The sequence below is a fragment of the Piliocolobus tephrosceles genome, chromosome 1, assembly GCF_002776525.5.
Source record: "Piliocolobus tephrosceles isolate RC106 chromosome 1, ASM277652v3, whole genome shotgun sequence".
Classification (NCBI taxonomy): domain Eukaryota; kingdom Metazoa; phylum Chordata; class Mammalia; order Primates; family Cercopithecidae; genus Piliocolobus; species Piliocolobus tephrosceles.
In genome coordinates, this window is record NC_045434.1 from 145,175,566 (window position 1) to 145,197,676 (window position 22,111).

Consider the following 22,111-nt stretch of genomic DNA (forward strand, 5'->3'; position numbering starts at 1 on the left):
ATGTGTCTCATACATTCCTAACAACCTAGTTATATCAGACCAACATATGAATAACTGAATCATCATCTGCCAACCTAAAGTCTTTTGTGTGTATACGGTTTTAAATGCTGTGAAATATTATAAATATAGTGACTGATTCTATTGCTAAGTATCATACACTTAAATCCCTCCAATGCTAGTAAAAAAAGAAAAGGAATAATCACCCAATAATTTCAATGCATATGTCTTTCTTTTGCCATAAAATATGCTTGGAGGTTAAATTTGGGCAAGTAAAAATGCCAGTGTATTAGTTATTTATTGATGAATAACAATAATACCACAAACTAGCAGCTTAAAAGAACACATATTTATTGTGGGCCAGGAGTTTGGCACTACTATACCTAGTCCTCTGATAGGGTCTCACAAGGCTGAAATGAACGTGTTGGCAGGGTGTGGTCTCATCAGAGGTTTGACTGGGGAAGGATTCACTTATAAGCTTAATCCAGTTGTTAGGAGAACTTAGTTCTTGGCAGTGTTTTGTTGGCTGTTGGTAGAGGCCACATTCAGCCACTAGAAGCTGCCAGAAGTCTCTTGTTATGCAGGTCCCCCAGCAGGGCTTCATACTTTCTGAAAGCCATCAAGCAAAGGAGAAACTCCAGAAGGATGGGTGCTACCATCTTATGTCATGTTATTGCATATGTGTCATCATGAACATTCCATTCCCTTTGCCATATTGTACTGGTTATGCAAGTTACGTGTCCTGCCTACTTGCAAGAGGAATGTCCCACACAAGGGTGCGAACACCAGGAGACAAGGATTGGAGGCCATTTTAAGAGTCTCTCTGCCACAACCAACATATCTTCCCTTTATATATATAGGCTTCATAAATATTTTAAATTTTGATTGACTTCATAGTGTCTCTTCTCTAGTTAATGAATACATGAATACATGGAGGTGTCTGCATAGTTGTGACAATGCTCTTCAATGGATCCAAAGAATCCACTCCCTAACACAGAAGCTTCAGTTTTCATATATTAGATTTCTTTCAAGGTACCTACATAATGCAATAGGAAACTGCCATAATGCGAAGAAAAAAATTCTGGATTTGCCATCCATTTCAGAATCACTCTCCCAAAGAGTCTACTAGAGAGTAATATAATTAATTTATTTGAGTTTTGCTTTTTTCCTTCCACCTGTTCTGGGGGTGGGAAGAAAGTGGGGAGAAGGGAATTAAATTAATAAACCATCAAAAACGTTCACCGTGTCAGTCTACAATTGCTACTATTGCTTCTAGAAAAATACAGGTTATTCACAAAACTGCCATTTAAAAACTGCATTACTTCTTTGATAATTCTACATACTGGGGTGAAGGTGCACATGACCAGTGGGTTTATTTACTTATTCAACAAATGTTTAAAGAGTATGCACTCTATGCCAGATACTGTTCTAAATAATTTAGACATATAAGCTATCCTCATAACAATACTTTGAGTTAGGTACTATCACTATCTTGATTTTACAAGATGATAAGACAAATAATAAAAGACATATTTAATAAATTACCAAAGACCACAAAATGAGTAGGGGGAAGGATCAGGATTTGAAGTGAAGCAATGTGCTTACAGTCTATGCTGTGCCTCACTCTAGATTTGGACTTTTGAATAGCAAAATAATTCAAGCCACAAACACAAGCTAAATCTATTTTTTAAAATTTATCTTTTAATCCCACAAAAATATGAAAAGAACCAGGAGTAATTAATTTTTTAATTTTAATTTTAATTTTTTTGTAGAGATGAGGTATCATTATGTTGCCTAAGCTGGTCTTGAACTTCTGGGTTCAAGTGATTCTTCCACCTCAACCTCCCAAAGTGCTGGGATTACAGGTGTGAGCCCCCACTCCTGGCCCCACTTTTAATGATACCTTATTAAATCCAAACTACAAAAATATTATTTCTACATATAATCAATCTACAAATTATTGAGACGATGAACAGTTTTTAATATATAAATCTTCAAGACCTGTTATGTATTTTACAGTGACAGCACCTCTCAATTCAGACCTAGCATATTGCAGTGTTAATAGCCACATGTGGCTAGCAGCTACTGTAATGCACAGCATAGCTTTCTACCATGCATCTCTGCTACACTATGCTCCCAGTAGCAAAGCTTCAGATGCAGGTTTTTTTTTTTTTTTTTTTTTTTTAGTTCTTAGAGATGGGGTCTCACTTTATTGCCCAGACTGGAGTGCAGTGGCATGATCATAGCTCACAGCAGCCTCAAACTCCTTGGCTCGAGGGAGGCTTCTGTCTAAGCCGCCCAAGTAGATGGGATTACAGCCATGCAACACAGTGCCTATCTATTTTTTATTTTTTTATAGTGACAAGTCTCATGGTCTTGGCCAGTTGGTCTCTAACTTCTAGGCTCAAGCCATCCTCCTGCCTTGGCCTCTCAAAATGCTGGGACCAGAGGTGCTAGTCACTGCACCTGGCCATTCAGATGCAGTATTTTAGTTTAATTATTTGCAGTTATTAGTTTAATTACTTGATTTGTTTTCTCAACCTGAAACTTGAAAGGATGTGAATTGGAGAAACAAGACTAATGAATTATTTCATGAGATTGCAACTCCCTGAAGCCAGGGGTTATTTCTATCATCTCTCCACTATGTTCTCTGTGCCAAAACAGCATTCACAAAACAGCAAGTATTCAACAAATATTTTTGAAAGAACGGAAGGCTTGAAGGAAGCTGGAGTTTGTATTTTAACAATCAATTGCATGTATTAATGGCTCAATATGTTAAGATGGTGACGTTGGGCTCACTCAATTGAATCCACTAAATGTTACCTTATGCTGGAGCCTATGGTAAGCACCAAGCCCTGAAGGAAATGCAGATGACAGGCCCAGATCTTGAACTTAAGGTGCACATAATGGAGACAGATACTTTAACATTACAGTGTAGGTATGGAACAGAACCTAAACAGCCTAGGGAGTGATTAATCAGCTTCGGGCAGAGGGTGGGGATAGTAGAGTGAGGGTGGCAAGAAGCCACATTCTTAAGAGCAAAGTTGACAGATGATGAGGCTAGGCAGGAGTAGACATGCCCATTTGCAAAATAAGGCACCCTTCTCACTTATTGTAGTTGTCCAAATATGTACCCAACTCATTTTTTGGGGTGGACTCACTCATCTGATGTAAATGAAATGGCATAGAAACTAAAATCAAAATCCTTAATATTTCAGAACAACTCTGAAACCTAAGTAAGGCAATGGAGCCAATATGCTACCTTTATTGCTATGAAATTGGGAAAAGAACCCCTACTGAATTACGTATATTAAGGACTTCATGTGACACAACTGATATGGCCCAAATAATCACAAGTGTTTCCTTTTATTAAAAGCCACACTTCCAAAAGCATAATTTTGGTGCAGCACACCGTAATGAATATGGCTATAATACATCACATGGCATTAAAAATCAATGAAGGATGAAAATACAAGCGCAGTATTCGAAACAATTCAGATTATGATAAAGCTGTCGACCTTTATGTTCTGTTTCCTGGTCTTAGTAGAGAAAATGGAGAGAAACAATAGAGGTGGTAGCAAAATATGGAACTATATTTCACCCTGACTGGCGCTGGAAGTCCCACAATGCAAACTGTTGAGTAACAGCAAAGTAACATGAGGTCTATTTGGGGGTTCCCTCCCAACCATGTACTCCCAGATTGTCCCCATCAAGCTCCATTTTCCTCCAATAAATCACACTTTGAGAAGATCACCACTTTCCATTCTGAACCTGAAATTAGGCTCTACAACATATGGTTACTCTTCCAGAAAGCAGCATTAATAATGGCATGCACAATTATATCAGAATCAAAACTAAATGACTTTAACAGATTTATGAACAACCTTATGGATAAACTCATCAATCAAATTTAAATGCTTGAAGAATGCAATAATGCCACTTATTAGACAAGCCTAAAGAGAATAGATACATTTTATTGTTGCCAAGAGTAACAAAACGCAATAGAGGTCATTGGGGATCCTACAGATAAGGAAAAAAAGAAAAGACCTCATGTCCCATTAAAACAAAAGGGACAAGCACAAAGACAAAACCCAGAGGCTTAATTAAAATTATAAGTCTACTAAAACATACAAATTAAATGTGTTATAGTCCTCTGCCACTCAGAAGAAAGAATTATTTATTTTCCCCTAGGGCTACTTTTCTTAACATGCCTCTCATCATTTTTTTCAAGATATCAAAATCGGGCTTTGCTAAATCTTTGTCCCTTTCCCAATAGTGATAAAGGAAACAGTCTCACTTTGCTTTTGTCTCTTCTTTACTAGAGTTTTGAATCACAGCTACTTCTCTCTCTCTTTCTCTCCCTTCATCGCCTCACTGTCCTCCAATACAGCACTATTAATGTTGAGAAATGAAAAAAATACAAATATAGCCAATGTTAAGAAAATAATGGTACATTCCTAAAATATATTTTATATATCATTAAAATACTTTTTAGAACTCTGAATAACAAGGAAAAACAAAAGCAATACAATATTAAACATGCAAAAACCAGATATGAAATTATGTATTAGGTGTTATTTGAAGGTGTTCACAAGAATGCATGTACAGGGAGCTTCACTGAAGCATATCAGAGAAGAGAAACCTAGAAACAACCTACATACTTATAAATGAGGGATTAGCTGCATACATTCTAGAATACCTATCTATCCATTTGAAGAAATTCTCTGCAACAATTAAAAATACTTTTTTCATATTTCTTGATAATAGAAAGATCTCTCTGAAATTCAACTGAATAAAAGAGCCAGATGCAAGGCATGATATAGAGAGTGACCCCTACATAAATTACAGAGACACCTGTGTGTGTAGGTATCAATAAAGAGATGACGGAGTAATTACCAATAGATTAGTAATGGTTGCTGCTGGGTGATAGTTGAATTTTCTAAATAAGCATGCTATTTTAACTTTCGCAAAAGATTTATATGCAAAGATAAAAGTGATTCACACTTGATAGTGGAATTGTAAGTGACTTCTCTTTTAGAGCATTCATTACTTTTTAACATTTTCTTTGCTTTGTACTTTATACATTTTGTATGACTTTGCTTTATTTCATAACAAGAAAAATAAAACAACAAGGAAGAGAAGAGCCATGGAATTCCTGGTGCCTACTTCCTCTGATCCTGCAAGGCAGATCCATTTGCTCAGTTTTCCCACAAGTGTGTCAGCTGGAGTGGAAGGCACGGAGCTGTCAAGAGTTCTGTGAACTTGGCCAGGTTTCTGTAACCAGAGAGCCCGTCAAATCTGCATGTGGTACCTAAAGAGCTGCATGTGGCTTGAAAGTCCTGGTTTCAGTGTTGCTGGCTTATGGATCAAAATGTCCTTTTAGGTCCCAGCCATCTCTTCTAGAGAATTTTGTCACTAGTTACCTTTTAAAATATTGCCTCTCTAAAGCTGAGAACTGCAAAACAGACTTTTTGAAAAGGAAATTTGTATTTCCCACAGTTCAGGAGATGCAAGAAATGTTTATATTTATTAATGAAATACCTGAAAAAAATAGAATCTAGGTTTTTATTTGTATACATATTTTTAAAACATATCATCCATTATGGAATGTATCGTGTAGGACACATATATCTTCTTATTGCTTGTTCTCTTCATTAAGTATCAAATTTTTGCCTTGGATGGCTCCACCTAATGATGGAGGCTTTGAAACTCCTGAAGGCATTTCCATGAGAGACTCTGTCATTTGAAATTTTAAAGCAAAGAACTCACTCTTTTTAATCTGAATTAATTTCAGTGCAGTGATGACTAAAGGAAGGAAAATGGACTCAGCTCTGGTCCTGTCAGCCCTATCGTCTTCAAGATTGAGTGACTCTGATGGTAATAATAAACTGTGTCTTTGGCTTTGAATTGAATCTAATTTCAATCTAATTGAAATTCAAATAGATTGCTTGAAGAAAACCAGGTGATATGGTTTGGGTATTTGTGCCCTCCAAATCTCATGTTGGAATGTGACCTCCAGTACTGGAGGTGGGGCCTGCTGGGAGATATTGAATCATGGGGGCAGATCCCTCATAAGTGGCTTAACACCATCCCCTTGGTGATGAGTGAGTTCTTCTGTTAGCTCATGAGACTGATCTAGTTGTTTAAAAGAGTGTAGGTAGCACCTTTCCCCTCCCTTACTCTTGCTTCTGCTCTTGCCGTGTGATGTGCTGGCTCCCCCTTCGCCTTCCACCATGATTGTAAGCTTCCTGGGGCCCTTACCAGCTCATGCTTCCTGTGCAGTGAGCAGAACTGTGAGTCACTTAAATCTCCTTTCTTTATAAATCATCCAGTCTCAGGTATTCCTTTATAGTATTACAAAAACAAACTAACACACCAGGCCATCTGGAATTACTTACTCTCCTTAGTTTCAAAACACTGAAAAATAAACCTAATTGCTGCTCATGGGTCTGTACAGGTCAGGAATGTTTGGACACAAAGGATTACAGATTTCTTCAGGGTTTCTTGGAAGCTTTTGGTTATCTTAGTAGAAATTGCCCTTGGTCTGAAACCATAGGTTTTTGAGCTTATAGAACTGTGGATGCTCCAGTCGTTGTGCACCAAGGATATGGTGTAGATGGAACTTTGGTACATATATGAAAGTATGTGAGGAAACAAAGAAACACATTTGAACTAATTCTTCCATCAAGTTGTCATTGTAGAGAAAAGGGGAGAGGCAAAAATTCTGGTTATGAATATTTTAAGGAAAGAACAGTATATTAAATACCTTGGTATCCTCCATTAAGTCCAATAAATGTTAGACACAAAGTTTGAGCTCATTAAAAAGAGTGTATTCATCCAGTCACTCAGAAGATACTTGTGTGTTCTTACATAAAAGTAACTGTGGAGGGGATATTAAGATGCATGAAATGGACCTGCCCTCCAGAAACTTAATTCAAATTAATCTTCTCCTCCCAATAGAAGCATGATCTCTAGATATTTTCAGAGTATCTCTTCAGTGTGCTGCATTTCATGTCTCGCAGTTGAAATTGGAATGGAACAGCTTAGTGGAATGGGAAAACAATGCTACTGAACAGAATCTGGTTTGTGAGCTTTGTAGATAGAAATAATACTTCTTTATCTGGAGGTAAAGGTCCTTTGTTCACACTTCAACTTACATAGATGCACACACTCACCCACTCACACACACTCAACAGATTAAGACAACCCAGCAGAAATCTGTCCCTCCCACTCTTTGGCATCACATTTTTGTACCGTCATGCTGTACTTATTTGACCATATTTTCAATAGAACTTTCATTTGATGCATTTGCAAAAGCTCAGGAAACTGCATGCAGTATATTTTCTTTGGAATAGCCATTAATTTTTAAGATGTTGGAGCTGATACTTTATAGTTTCTGTGAATATCTATATAGTAGGTATGAGATGTGATATGAAGTCATCATATCTTGAGATCATGCTTTTCCAAATACACTTAATTGTTCTGCTGCAAATCCATGAGCTCTAACCTCAGTGGGACTAATGATGGAACTGTTTTTTTTTTTTTTTTTTTTTATGAGATGGAGTCTCGCTTGCTCTGTCTCCCAGGCTGGCGTGCAGCAGTGTAATCTCAGCTCACTGTAATCTCTGTCTCCTGGGTTCAAGCGATTCTCCTGTCTCAGACTCCCAAGTAGCTGGGATTACAGCTAACTGCCACCACGCCTGGCTAATTTTTGTATTTTTAGTAGAGACGGGGTTTCACCATGTTGGCCAGGCTGGTCTTGAACTCCTGACCTCAAGTGATCCACCAGCCTCAGCCTCCCAAAGTGCTGGGATTACAGGTGTGAGCCACAGTGCCCGGCTGTGGGTAATCCTTTTATTCATCTCCAGTTGACAAACAAGTACCTTCCACATGGACTGTCCAATGGCTGTAAGTCTCCACTCTCTGTTCCTGATTGTCCACTTACTTTTTTTGTTTTTTTTTTTTTTTTTTTTTGCATTATTTCTTCCTTTACAATACATATGCTTTTTATATTCTTTTTCTTACCTTATTTTAGTGGTTGGAAGTTCCAGTACCATACTTAATAAGAATGATACCAAATGTCCTTTCACTGTTCTTGATCTTAAAGGGAAGTACTCAGTCTTACCCTGTTAGGTATGATATATGCTGAAAGGGTTTCTGTGTAGATGTTCTGTATCAAGTTGGGTAGGTTCCCTTCTCATTCCTAGTTTGCTGAGAGCTTTTTTCATGAATGGGTGCTGGATACTGTCAAATGCTTTTCTGTGTCAATTGAGATACTCATGTTTTTCTGTTAATGATTTATTGACTTCCAAATGGTGAATTAGTATTGCATACCTCTGGAGTTTTTCAATTGCAAATTCAATTTCATTAGTGGTTATAGAACTATTCTGGCCAAGGCTTGGTAGTTTGTAATTTATAAAGAATTGGTCTACTTCTCCAAATTTATGAATGTAAAGCTGTTCATAGTCTCCCATTATCCTTGTAATGACTGCAGAATTTGTATTGAAATCCTTGTTTTATTTTTGCTGTTGGTGATTTCCGTCTTCTTGTTTTATAACTTTGTGAGTCTTACTAGAGGTTTATCAGTTTTATTGACTTGTTTTTAAGAATCAGTTTTTTGTTTCATTGATTTTTCTCCATTGTTTTCTTGTTTTATATTTCTTACTTTTCTTTGTACTGAAGATCAATCCCCAAGATAGGAAAAGAAGAGCCCCTTTTCACTCATTTGCTTTTCAGTTCTTAGTGTCTTCCACTATCTTTTCTCCATTCTTTCTGTGTTAGAGAAAGGGTGCTTTTCCCTCTTTCCAAGGATAAATTCTCTCTTCCCAGTTTGGTTTCAGTTTTCTCCTCTGGGGCCATACCACATTTGTAACTTTCTTTTTTCTTTCATCTTCAAGCTATGCCTTAGACTCTAAATTTGTTCCTACCAGTCTACCCTAAATAAAGTCTCTCAGGCATAATTCTCACTAAAATATTGTTTTATTCTTTCCTTCACCAAATCTCTCAAGCAGGTAGTCTACATTCTCTGCCATTAGCAGTTCACTTCTCATTCATTATGGCTATTTCCTATTCTCATGGCCATGCCTTAACTACAATTAAATGATGGCTTACACTACGGCAACCCACCCTGAGCTCTCTATTCTTCTTTCTACTATATGTTTTCTGTTTGGGGACTTGGGCATTACTCTATTATTTGTGTTTCCATATTCAAACTCATCAAGAGAGTATCTGATTGACTTGTCAGTTACTCTCCAGTATAAATGTCAGATTGGCCACATCTACTTATAAGATTAGCCCATAGGCTGACTTTGGGCCAGCCACTGTTCCCTGATCCAATCCGTTGTGACCAGTATAAGAAGGTAATGCAGGTACACAGCATGTGACTATGCATAAAAAACTTTTCAGAAGGAGGTAAGCGTGGGAACTTCTGTGAAGCACTCGGAGTATACCACAATTTAAAATTCCCAACTGGGTATACTTACAGTGTTAGTTTGGGGTACTGGCCATTTTTAGTAAAGTAGACAAGTTGATTATTCAGTGTCAGACATTATATCTGAACTGGAAGGTTTTTTAAAAAGCCCAAAGATCAGTACTTTAAGATTTAAATTTCTTCACAGTTTCTATGGCATATGCATCTGAAATTCACCAAATTTTATCAGTCTTATGGCTGTTTTCTTTTAATATGTCAAAGAATAATGAGACTGATTCATGGAAAGTTACAGAATTGACAGTAGCCTGGATTTTTAAGTTTCTAAGTTTTGTTACTTCTTTGTAGAAGGTGAGATTAAAAAAATTCACCAGCACTTCAAAAATCCAGCTATGCAGAGCTGAATCGAAAAGCTGTTCTAAGATACTTGACTTTCCTTCCTTGGACATGAACGATATGAATATGCTTCCCTTTCCCTTTTTCCTAATTTACATGTGAAATAAGGCCATCACCAGAAAGATGAATATAACACGTCAAAACATGATACAGGACATTATTTCTCACTGCCTTAGTTTTCTGGAAATATTTCCATCTTTAAGTTTCAGCCCAGCTTTCTACCTTATTTAATGCCATATTTATAGTGTTTTCTCTGATTTTTCTTAGCAGTTCTTTGTGAAACTGGTTATGGATCTTTTCTATTATTTTTCATACAATGCTAAAAGATTCATTAGTGTAATAATTCATTACTGTAGTAATACTGCAGTTCCCATTATCACCTTAGCGTCAACTCCCTGATTACAGTTATTTTAGGGCAAGGGTATTCTGATTTGCCAAGATTATAATGAAGAAAGGTCAGAAGCTTATTTTTTTATTTTTAAAGTAACTGAGAACTCTTGGCTTGGTCTTTGGAATTTAGCTTAGCTCAGCCCCCATTTACTCAGCACTTATACTCTGTTAGGCACAGGGGATGTTAAGATGAATTAATACAGGTTCTAAAACCAAAGACTTTATAGCCAAGGAGATGAGACTATTGGATGTATGCTCAGTGCGATCACTGGTAAATTTCCTCCGAAAGGCAGAGGAAAGGCACCTTGTCCTTTAATAGAGGGAGTGTCAGAGAAAACTTTTGGGAAAGGAACATGCCTGAGTCATGCCTTGAAGACTAAATCGACGCTCATTAAGGGAAGAAGGTGGGGATTTTCAGCGAGCGGGGGAGCCATCTAGGAGCAATAACAGTGTGAACAATGGCGCACACATTCCTTGGGGCATGTGAAAACCTATAAGCTGCTTGGTACTTCTGGAGAGTAACAAGGCTGAACGGGAGGAGAGGAGCCAAGCAGCCCAAGACAGGAGGCACTGTCCGAGCCAGGCTGAGGCGTTTTCCCTCAATCTTCACGTTACCGAAGCAGCCTGGAAGCTGTTTAAATAGGGAGGCATGATCATATTTGTTCATCAGAGGGATCAGTCAATCAGCTGCAAGGAAGAGAAATTTGAAGGGGTAAAATCAGAGGCAGTCATCCAGTTCAGAAAGTTCCTCACTCACAATTACAGAGCAAGATAACCAAGGCCTGAGAACCGAGGCATTGCTAAGACAAGAAGAGAGGTGCTTACCTGAGGAAATTAAAAGGTAGGATTTTAATGCTGTTTTACAGTATCTTAATGATGTGCTAGTAAACCTTACCTATGAATACAAATAAATGGAGAAGTCAACAGGAAATGGATAGAACACAGTCCTTACAATTCTTCAGTGTGGAGGCCACTTTATTTCAGTAAACCTCTTTGAAACTCTATGTGCACCTGTGTGTGTGTAACAGACACAGTTCATTTAAGAGTTACCTGTGTTGCTGTCCAGCTAAGGAGTATTTATTCCCTAGGGATCAAAGTACCCAAATCTGGCAAACTCCAAAGCAGTGAAAGGGATGAGGACTGCCTGGTGCCCAGGTGCTCAGCTTGGAGTGTCATTCTTTTTTTTTTTTTTTTTTCTTTTGAGACGAAGTCTCACTCTGTCGCTAGGCTGGAGTGCAGTGGTGTGATCTCGGCTCACTGCAAGCTCTGCCTCCCCCGGGGTTCAAGCGATTCTCCTGCCTCAGCCTCCTGAGTAGCTGGGACTACAGACCCGTGCCACCACGCCCAGCTAATTTTTGTATTTTTAGTAGAGACGGGGTTTTACCATGTTGGCCAGGATGGTCTCAATCTCCTGACCTTGTGATCTGCCTGCCTCGGCCTCCCAAAGTGTTGGGATTACAGGCGTGAGTCACCGAACCTGGCCTGGAGCCTCATTCTTTTGACTTTCTCTTCTATTACTGATGTTGTGGTAAAAATGAGCAACACATTAGAAGCATTTTCATTAGAGATCTCTTCTTTTCCTCACTCTCAGACTGGAATAGAAGCCAGAAAAAAGATTTCAGGCACATTATCAGCTTCATTCTCTTCTCCAACTCTATTTTCTAGAAAGATGGTAATTTCCACCGAGCTGATTAACATTTTTTAAAAATAATTCTTCATATGTTACTTAGTGTGACAGTTAACTTATGTGTCACATTGACTTGGCCATGGCGTGCCTAGACATTTGATCAAACCTTATTCTGGGTGTTTCTGGATGAGATAACCATCTGAATTGGTAGACTGAGTAAAGCTTACTCTGCTCCCTAATGTGAGTAGGCCCCATCCAATGAGTTGAAGACCCGAATAGCACCAAAAGTCCCAGTAAGAAGGAGCACCTACTACTGACTGTTGAGCTGGGACATGGGTCTTTTCCTGCCTTTGGACTCAAACTGAAAAACTGGCTCTTCCTGGGTCTTCAGCCTGCTAGCCTTTGTATCAGAACTTATACCACTGGCTTGCCTGGGTCTCCAGCCTGGAGACTGTAGATCTTAGGACTTCTTAGCCTCATAATCACATAAGCCAATTCTTTATAATAAATACACACATACAAATATAAATATACATTTATGTATAATGCCTGTTGTTTTTGATCTCCTGGAGAACCCTGACTAATACACTACTATACCTAGACAATAAATTTTCTACTAAAGAAAAAGAAGACACCAAAATTTTAAATTATTTATAACCTCATTACTCAGAGGCAACTAGAATATTGTGTGTAAGTTGGGAGTTCAGTTTTCCAAAAAAAATGAATCGCAGTGTACAGATTTATTAGTTATCCTAGATCAATAATAGATTATGAATGAATAGACATTTTGACAATATTGACAATGTTTAGCCTAATTTTTCCTGGCTTGAGTTTAGCAATGTTTAATATTGCCAGCAAGTCAGTTTTTGTCTATCACGAATCTTACTCTTATGTGTTTTTTTAGTTCTTTTAGGTTTATCTTGTGTCAATTGCTTATGACTGTAACGCTCATTCTAGGTTAAAGTCAAAATAAAATATTTGTTTTAATGTACATGCAAAGAGCAATAATAAAGTAGATGCATAAAAACTGGGTTCAAGGCAGGACGAAATAATGAGGTCAAAATTTCCTTTTCCAAATCAAAACCTGTATAGTTGAAAGAAGTGGAGCTCATAGCCTTGCCCACCTGACTTTTCATTCACCATGAGGGAGTTATTCTAGGAGGAATGAATTATGGAGAAGTATAGCAATTCTATTTAGAATTTCTATTTTTCTCTTCATTTGTCCTGTTAATCATTTACCAATGTACTCTGTTGATATTTATACTCAATTTTTAGTGGCATTAACACTGATTATCAACAAAGAATTATTTACAGGGAAATTATACTAACATTATTTTGGTTTAACCAAACATAAGAAAAAACTCATTGTTTGGAACATGAAGCCATAGCCATGGTAACATCAAGGTATATCCTAATTACAAGAAAAGTACCTAAAAAGAAACAAAAATCTCATATTCCATATTGGTAAACACAGTCCTTTTTTTTTTTTTTTAAGGCTTATGACACACCGTCTAGATTTTAAACGGAGCATTAAAAGAGAAATATGGAACAGTTTATTCAAGTCTTGTGGTTTCTGCTTATTGAGCACTAAAGATTGTTTCAAGATCCCATCCTTTAATAATTCATTAGTTTTCTAGTGGAAACTAAAATCTTGATGTTTAAAGAAACATCCCTACATCAAAAAATAAAGTAAAATTTAGAACAGGATGACAACTGGAGGAGAAAATTTTTTGATCATAAAAGTTTTCAGTTCTAGTCCCTAAGACCAATGTATAGCATCTGAATAGGACATACAGATTTTTTTTTCCATTCCTTTAAAGAGAATTAAAGAGAAAACAACAAGATTGAGAATTTCTTTGTAAATGTGTGGTTGCTTTTAAAATGTGGAACAAGGGATGAGTCCTTTGGAGACAAAGGTGAAGCAGCTGCATGTAGCTGGATGAGGCTGGCTTAGTCCCGTCCCTCCCAGTTGTGTCATCCGTGCCAGCTTCCTACTTGCAAACTCGTGTCTCAGAAACACGTATGAGAACACAGGTACAGGAGTGCTTTCAATCAAAATTTGGATTCCCTTCTTGGTCTAAAGGTAAAAGATACTTTTTTCCTAAGAACTATGAACTACAAAAGCAAGGAAAAGTTAGCGATCTATTCTACAGGAGTATTTCAATGAGGTTTTTTTAAAATGCAGATGGCTAGATCAATCTTGCCTTTTTTTTGGTAGAAAACATGTTTTCTGTTAACATTCCAAATTCTCAAATAGAAAAAATGATTATTATTACCACCAAGGAAGTTGTATAAATGTGTTAAAATCTTAGCAGTATCAGCCTGAAGTATTTCCTAAGTGAGCGTATGTTCTGTCTTCTAATAGAAAGTGCAGTTTTTAAGAGCTGAATGTAGATCAATGGACTTTTCTCTCAGTGCACATGAAATTCTAGAGGCGATAGGGTTAGCTTGATGAATGCCTCATTTTTATTATCTACAATTGCAGTGGGTGCTGAACTTGAATTATGCTCTTTTTTTGGCCTTGACCACTTATTTAAATATACCATTTACCTAATGTATAGTCAGAGGAGCAGAATTTTATAATCAGTGGGATTTTGAAAGGCATATAAATTACCACTGTCTGTGTCTTTATCTACATCAACATAAATATCTCCAACTGTGTGGATACAGATGTTAATACTGATAATATGCATCCTATTCATGGAATTAATAAATGCTTATTCACACTCACATTGATAACAACCTACAGAAAAGGTATCATTAGAAGCATATGATCAATATTTTATAGTTTAAAATTAATATTGAAACTTTATAAGTGAGCAGCCATCAAACTGATATTTTAAAACTAAGATTTCCAAATCTCTGAGTTAGAACAGTCAAAAACATGAAACCTCTTATCTATGTCTAAATAAAAATGTTTGGTTGATTTCTTTGGGCAATCAGTTTTAGACAGCTAAAATGCTTTCCCCTGAAATTACAATATTTACTTAGCTTTTATTTTTTTTCAAAGATTAAAAAATCACACATCTTTAACCACTGCAATTGTGACACTGGATATCACCACCCACGTTTTCTAATTTCATGATTGCATATATTTGCGCAAATTATATAAATAAGATGCAATTACAATAATTACAGAGGAATAGGCAACAATTGAAAAAAATACAAATTCTAACTAAATGATATGAAAATTGTCAGACAAACCCATACAAGAATAGAAACTACTTCGAGATGAACCCAACCAGACAACAGCAAACAATCCAGCCAAACACCTTAGTCTCAACAACTTGAAACATGTTACATTGGGAGACCTGAGGCTTGAGGCTTAAGGGTAAAGTTCTTTTTCCTCAAAATTTGTTTCCCAGTCCTAGAATGTGAATGTTTAACATCTTGACTTTCCTAAACATATTATGACTACAGAACCTTTTTCCTTGGTGTTTTCTTATTGTTATCTGAAAGAAAAGGGAAGGATAATGACAAAATTAATGAAAAGCAAGCACACTACAGACAACTCTATGGAGTTGTAATTAGGAAAGAACAGGTCCTGGTATGATTTTCTTGTCCTTTTCTCCAACTGTATATATCATTTTCAATGATTCACAGTCTAAGAATGTTATTTGTCCAATTTATTTTGCTTTTAGTTAAGAATATTCATAAGACAAATTATGCAACTCATCCATTTGAGAGCTCTATAAATTTTCCTGCAGTGTATTTTATTTGCTTTGAATTTCTCACTGTTTTATATTGCAGACACGTATTCTTTTTTTTTTTTTTTTTTTTGCATACCACCAGCCATAGGCTTCTTTATTGAGCACCAGATTTTCAGTACAAGTTGCCACAGAAGGAGGGTTTCAGATTCAACCATGCCCATGTGCAAGGGCGCTGGTCCCTGGCCAGGGCACATAATCAGAGAGGTGATATGGCCATGCTGAGGTATACGTGTGTGCAGAAATGGACACACAGGCTTCAGGAGCATCAGTAACTGACGATTGAGATCATGGTCTTCTTGGAAGGAATAAATGTAAAAATGCTGCTCAGCCCCACAGAGTTGGGGTGACTCCACAGGTCGAAGGCGTGGAGGGGTGGCATCTTCAGAGGTGCTGCCCTGCAAAGGCTGAAGGTGGCATCCCATAGGCTTTATAGAGCAGGTCTAGAAGCTCCCTTTTCTCATCTTCTGGGAGGAAACTAGATTTGGCTGCATTGATGTTCAGCCTCTTAACTCCTCTTCAGTAAAGCCCATGTCCCATTTGGTCATCTGGTAATCAGTGTCCAGGGTGTACTTGAAGGTGAGTGGTTCATCTGTGTTGAGTGAGTAGTTAGCTTGGTCATTTTTGAGCCGAACGAATGCATGCTCTGTGTCCAGCTTCCAGGCACCAGTGAGGTAGCTGGACCAGGGGCAGATCTCCAAGTGCATGTTTTCCTGCCGCAGCCTGTCATAAAGGGCCTGGTCTTCCAGGGTGTGGTAGCCATGTCCCAGCCGCTCTATCTTTAGTATGTCCACAGCCTCTTTTACTACTTCGGCCGAGCCCATCTCCCCAGCATGGACAGTACAGCGAATGCCGCTCTTCACAGCCTCCTGGTAGGCCTGGACATGTCCAGGCAAGAGGCTGCTTCCTGGGATGGTCTCATCTCCAGCCATGTCAATGGCCACCACGGTCTACTGCTGGTACTTCTTACACAGCTCCACCACGTCAGGGGACCAATTGGGCTGGTGGTGCATGCAGCACAGGATGGACCAGGCCTTGACCCCAAAGTCTTGCTCCCGCTCCTGCAGGCCCTGGCCCACTAGGGCCACCACCTCATCTGGGGTGAGGTCCCCTTCAGCCTGGTTCCAGGGGATTGGCTCCACTTTGGGGTTGGCAAGCAGGTGCGGACTGTACCGCACCTTCACGTACACCCGAGGTGATCCTTTTGATAGCCTCCCGGCAGCCCGCAATAACAGGCATGTAGTAGTCAAACACGGCCAGGAAGTCCGGGAGGGTGAGTAGCTTGTCCATGCCAATGATGTTCAGTAGCCCCTCTGCTATGTTAGCTGGGAGAGCGATCCCTCTCCTCCTGCCATAGTATAAGATGGTTTCAGGCTTGATGGCTCCGTCTAGGTGGACGTGCAGTTCTACTTTGGGCTTGTCGAAGGCAGGCGTCTGGGTCATGGTGCCCGCGTGCGCCCTGGTGCTGCTCCCTCCGCCGACGCTCGGTGGGTCTCTGCTGGCTCGGTGGCCACTTGGCTTTCTCTGGGGCCCAACAAATATTCTTAATATAAAAATAGGAAAGTTTGCCTCGTTGATTTCTTTTTGCAACAATTTTACTAGATCTAAGACCGTGTCTTGCCAGCCTGTGACAGTGAAAAATTAACATTTTGACACACCATAGGTCTTCACAAAGGAACTTAGATTTATCCCCATCCTAGCTTATTCATAGTTCCTATGTTTCAGTCACTATGCTGAGTTCCTTATTTACATTATAATTTATGTAATACTTCATAACAACCCTGCAAGATGATCTTTTATAACAGCAGAATCCTCATTTTTACAGGTGTAGAAACTGAGGCTTTGAGAGTGTAAGTACAGAGACAGGTGTTGGCAGTTATGCAGTTTTTGAGCCAAGATGTGGATTCTGGCCTATCTTAAACATTTATATAGACATTTCTGACTTCCAACACTGCACTAGATACAAGGTTGTGAGGATACAAAGGTGAATAACACATGGTCACTGCCTTTGAGGCACCTAATATCTTACAGGTAAGAGAGATACAAACACCAATAATTTCAACGTAAAACGAAAAGTGCTGAGAGAAAGACCTGAAGAGTTTTTACTGTGAAATAGCTTTCTTAAGGCAATATGAGATGCTTCATGTGTTTTACCATATGGCAGCATAGCTATAATAACCAGTGGGTAGTGATGATTTCAAGTAAGGATAAATCAAATTCCTTAGGAAATAAAATAATATATAACTTCAGAAAATAAAACTTCAATTTCTTAGAGCATCAAAGAATTGCATAGAATTGTAAATTCACAGATGTAATTGTAAAATTGTAAATTCATAGATGATTAATGGAAAAATCTATTTATTAATTCATTAACAAATGATCATTAAGTACTTGCTCTGGGCCAAGTGATGCGGCAGACTTTGAAGATGCAAGGATGAACAAGAAAGACAAGAACCCTGCTGTTACAGGGCTTACCTCAGAGAAACCCAACAGAGCGTGTTAGATGCTATGGGAAGGGAGTGGAAGGTGCTAGGGAAGCACACAGGCAAAGGTCTAACCTAGGTGTCCTGAAGGAAGTGAGGTCTAAACGGATGTTATAAAGTAGTCAAGCACAAAAGAGAGCTAAGAGCCTTGTGCTCTGGAGGCAACCTGTTGTGTAAAAGTCTTGAAAGAAAGTGCTATGATCTGAATGCTGTGTCCCCCTCAAATCCACATATTGAAATCTAATCACCCATGTGATGAGGTTACAAGGTGAGGCCTTTGGGAAGTGACTGGGTCATAAGGGCAGAGTCCTCATGTATGGGATTAGCACCCTTATGAATGAAATAGGCTCCAGAGAGCTGCTTTGCCCCTTCCGCTATGTGAGGACATAGTGAGAAGCCCCCATCCATGAACCAGGAAACAGGTCTTCACCTGACATCAAATCTGCCATTGCCTTGATCTTGAACTTCCCAGCCTCCAGAACTGTAAGACATACATTTCTATAGTTTATAAGCCACTCGGTTTATGGTATATTTTGTTATAGCAGCCTGAACAGACTAAGACAGAGAGCACAACAAAAATAAGAACCTGAGAGAAATTTAGTCTGCTTGGAGCCATAGGTGGGAAAAGGAAAATGTTAAAAGGTAAGTAATAGATAGTATCATCAAAAAAAATCTATTTTATTAAAAAGGTTTTGTGCTAATTGTGCATGTAGGAAATAAACCCTTCCAGAGATTCTGCAGGTGGTTCTGCGTGCTAGAAACATCTCAAGTGTTCCCATAAATATAATGCATCAAATTAATATTTTTAGTATTCCTGATTAACAATATATGAAAACATGAATCAAATATAGAGGAGGGGACTGGGACAATCTTGAGACTAAAACTGAAGTGAGCTAAGGATGTAGCTAGAATACGCTAGGTGAAGCAGAGGTCAAGACAAAGTGCAAGTATCTGTCCTCACAGCACCATTTATAAGACTCCTCCTTGCTTAATAGGAGGAAACCTCATGTCAATGAAACACATGGCATCCAGGGATAGGGGCATGTGGACACTTGGGTAGAGTTGGAGGAATTTAAACTCAGGACAAAGAGTGAGAAGATGTGGGCCTACACTTGCATGGTAAAGTACAGCGGCTTCCCAGAGTGTAGTGATGCAGGAAACTATGGAGCAGGACTTTCTCTCACTAGTACAGGTACAGCCAGTGAACACTGACTAAATGTCTCTTCTACTTGTCATTGTTACTTCACAGAAAGAGCCCTTGTCTTGGACGTAGTGGTTTTTCTAAGTTGGCTTGCACTGTTAGCAGATGTGACAGCCTGCTGCCTCCAGTGCTTTTTCTGTCCCTTGCTGCCAACAAGCAGGGTTGGGTGTGCTCAGAGATAATAGGAACAGGAGGCTTCACATCAGCAAGAGTAGTAAGCAGGGTCAAGATCAGAGTATATAGAATCTTACAAACCATGTTGAGGAGTTCATCCTAAGAACAGAAATCCAAAGAATGGTTTTGGTATAGAAATGGAAAAAATGAGAGTTGAATCTTGGATCCCTCTCGTGGTAACAGCTTGAAGGAGGCAAAGGAGTGAAGGGCTACAAGAAGACTCGTTAGCAGAATGTTGAAAGTGGTAGAATGATAGTGGTCCCCTCTATATGGGCAACAGTGGGTTGCTGCAAGTGAGTAGATTTAGGAAATAAATCGCAAGTGGCCTGTTGGGGTGTGTGGCATCAGTGATTGCAGAATCCAAGGTTGATAACTACATGCATGATTTTGGAAACTGGCTTAACAATGTTTAATAGAAAAAAAGCATGAGGAAATAGTAGTAAAGGGCCAGGATGGGTGAGCAGGAGAAGGCTGAGATGATGAGTTTTGCTTAGAATATGTTGAAATAAGGTACCTATGGGGCATTCAAGCAGATGTGTCTAGTAAGTAGTTGGATATGCAGATCTGCAGCTCAGGAGGGAGACCTGGGGTTGAGATATAGACAAATATCTTGCATTAATTTATACACACTTCTAAGCAAAAGAGACAAGTTCAATTTCCAAACATATACACCTTCCTATTTAAGAGAACTTTCTGTTTATATCCCATGTTATCAATCAGAAGTATCTTCATTAATTCTTGTCATACCTGTACTCAACAATCAAAAAATTATAGAAGGAGTACTATTTAATAATGATATCCCTCTAAAATTAAACATTTTAAGTGGCATTAATTCTCTTTTCCATCTTATAAAGACTTTCAGGAATAATTATCTGATCAGGAAGTTCAAAAGTTCAGATACTGTTTTAACCGCCTTTCTCAATTCAAATGCTTACTTCACCTTTAGCAACAGTCAGGAAAGACACTGCCACTTCATTTCCCCCATAGAGGAAATGATTCTTGAAAAATGCTGCCAAAAAACACCAGTGTGAGAAACCTTAATGAAGTGGCTTTATTCTAGCTCTTGGAAAGCCCACTTTGTTTAGGGGTGTGCAACTTTTCTTGTCATATTCTCCATCTCGAAAGGGCTTTTAACTCGGATATATCACTGCCCAACAGAAAGAAGTGTTGGCAGTCTTTTTAAAAAAACATTACTTGAAATATTTTGTTGCCAGATAACAGCTTAAATACCATTTGCTACTCCTCAGTTAAGAAAAAGAAAAAGGAAGGGCTCATTATGGCTTTTCTTCCTCTAAAATGATGCTCTTTAAAACAAGAGCATCTTGTTTGCTTTCAAGCAGTTGGGTCATGCTAATGTTCTGTATGTTTCTGGAGCAGGGAATTCAGCAATAGCACAATAGAAGGCACCTTTCTCCATGTTAACACCAGCTAAAAGAGCACTCCCTCTAAGGAAAGCCTGCAGCAAATTAAAGAGATTAATTTATTGCTCCCTTCCCTCAAATATTCCTGTATATGTCAAATAAACCTAAATATATGCCAGTGCATTTATTGGAAATATTTTCTTGATAGTTTATACATGGACCCCTATTTGCAAAAGACTGACTCAAGAAACTAAGATTTTATTCTATGAAAATAACTTTGCAATACCGAAGTTTTGTCTTTACGAGTGGAAAATATATTTTTAGTCATTATCAACACATAGAATTGTTAGTATTTCACAGAAGTCAAAGAAAATCCCCTTCACCCGATCACCATTTGAAGAACGGTGCCCTGATAGTTAAAATTATTTTCCTTAATAATTAATGAGCAAGAATAAGGCTGGTTTCTGATTTGGACATAAGCACACAGTGGAGAAATACACTGTTCCCTTCCGATTTGCACCCGTCTATACCTTCTGTCTCTAAGTACATTTAAGGGGAGGGTGTCTCACAGCCTGACCCATGCAGCAGGGAACAGCCACAATCATTGTTAACCTGACATTAGGAAGAACAGCTGGACAGTTTGCTTCCCAGATAATAAGAACTAAACGGCTAGGCTGGAAGGTGTCTACTCTTTCCATGCCCAGGAAATCGTAGCCCCATAACTCTGACTCTTGTAAGGGGTTATCCTGCCACCTCACCCTTCCTCAGAGTCTATACTCCTTTGAATAAGCATTAGAAATAAACACGATGTGCTCGCTGTCTTTAGGGAAAGTAAACAACAACAAGGCTATTTAGTTTCTTTTTCATTTCACTTTTGTCAAAGTCTAACTTACATAGAGAATGGTGCATAAATAACAAGTGCACAACTGAAAGTATTTTCATAAAGTGAACACCTCATACGAACAGCACCCTGATCAAGAAATGAAACACTGTCAGTACCCCAAAGTCCTTCCTCTCCTCCACTCACCCATTCACAACCCCCTACAAGGACATATACTAGTCTGTCTTCCTACAGCATAGATTCATTTAGCCTATTTTTGAACTTTATGTAAATGGGATCATATAGTTTGTATGTCTGTTAATGACTCTTTTTTTGTTTGTTTGTTTGTTTAGACGGTCTCACCCTGTTGCCCAGGCTGGCGTGCAATGACACAATCTTGGTTTACTGCAACCTCTGACTCCCAGGTTCAACCGATTCTCCTGCCTCAGCCTCCCAAAGTAGCTGGGATTACAGGCTTGCGCCATCCTGCCCAGCTAATTTTTGTATTTTTAGTACAGTCAGGGTTTT

General features: G+C 38.6%; 1 protein-coding gene and 1 pseudogene across 4 annotated transcripts in view; both read right to left on the reverse strand.

The window, feature by feature from the left end:
* Positions 1–22,111, reverse strand: part of ST6GALNAC5 (ST6 N-acetylgalactosaminide alpha-2,6-sialyltransferase 5) — a 193,880-nt gene that overhangs the window by 138,794 nt on the left and 32,975 nt on the right. The window lies entirely within an intron of this gene.
* Positions 15,929–17,061, reverse strand: LOC111540740 (annotated as a pseudogene). The gene has a single exon (XR_002731080.2). The product of XR_002731080.2 is annotated as an adenosine deaminase pseudogene (transcript).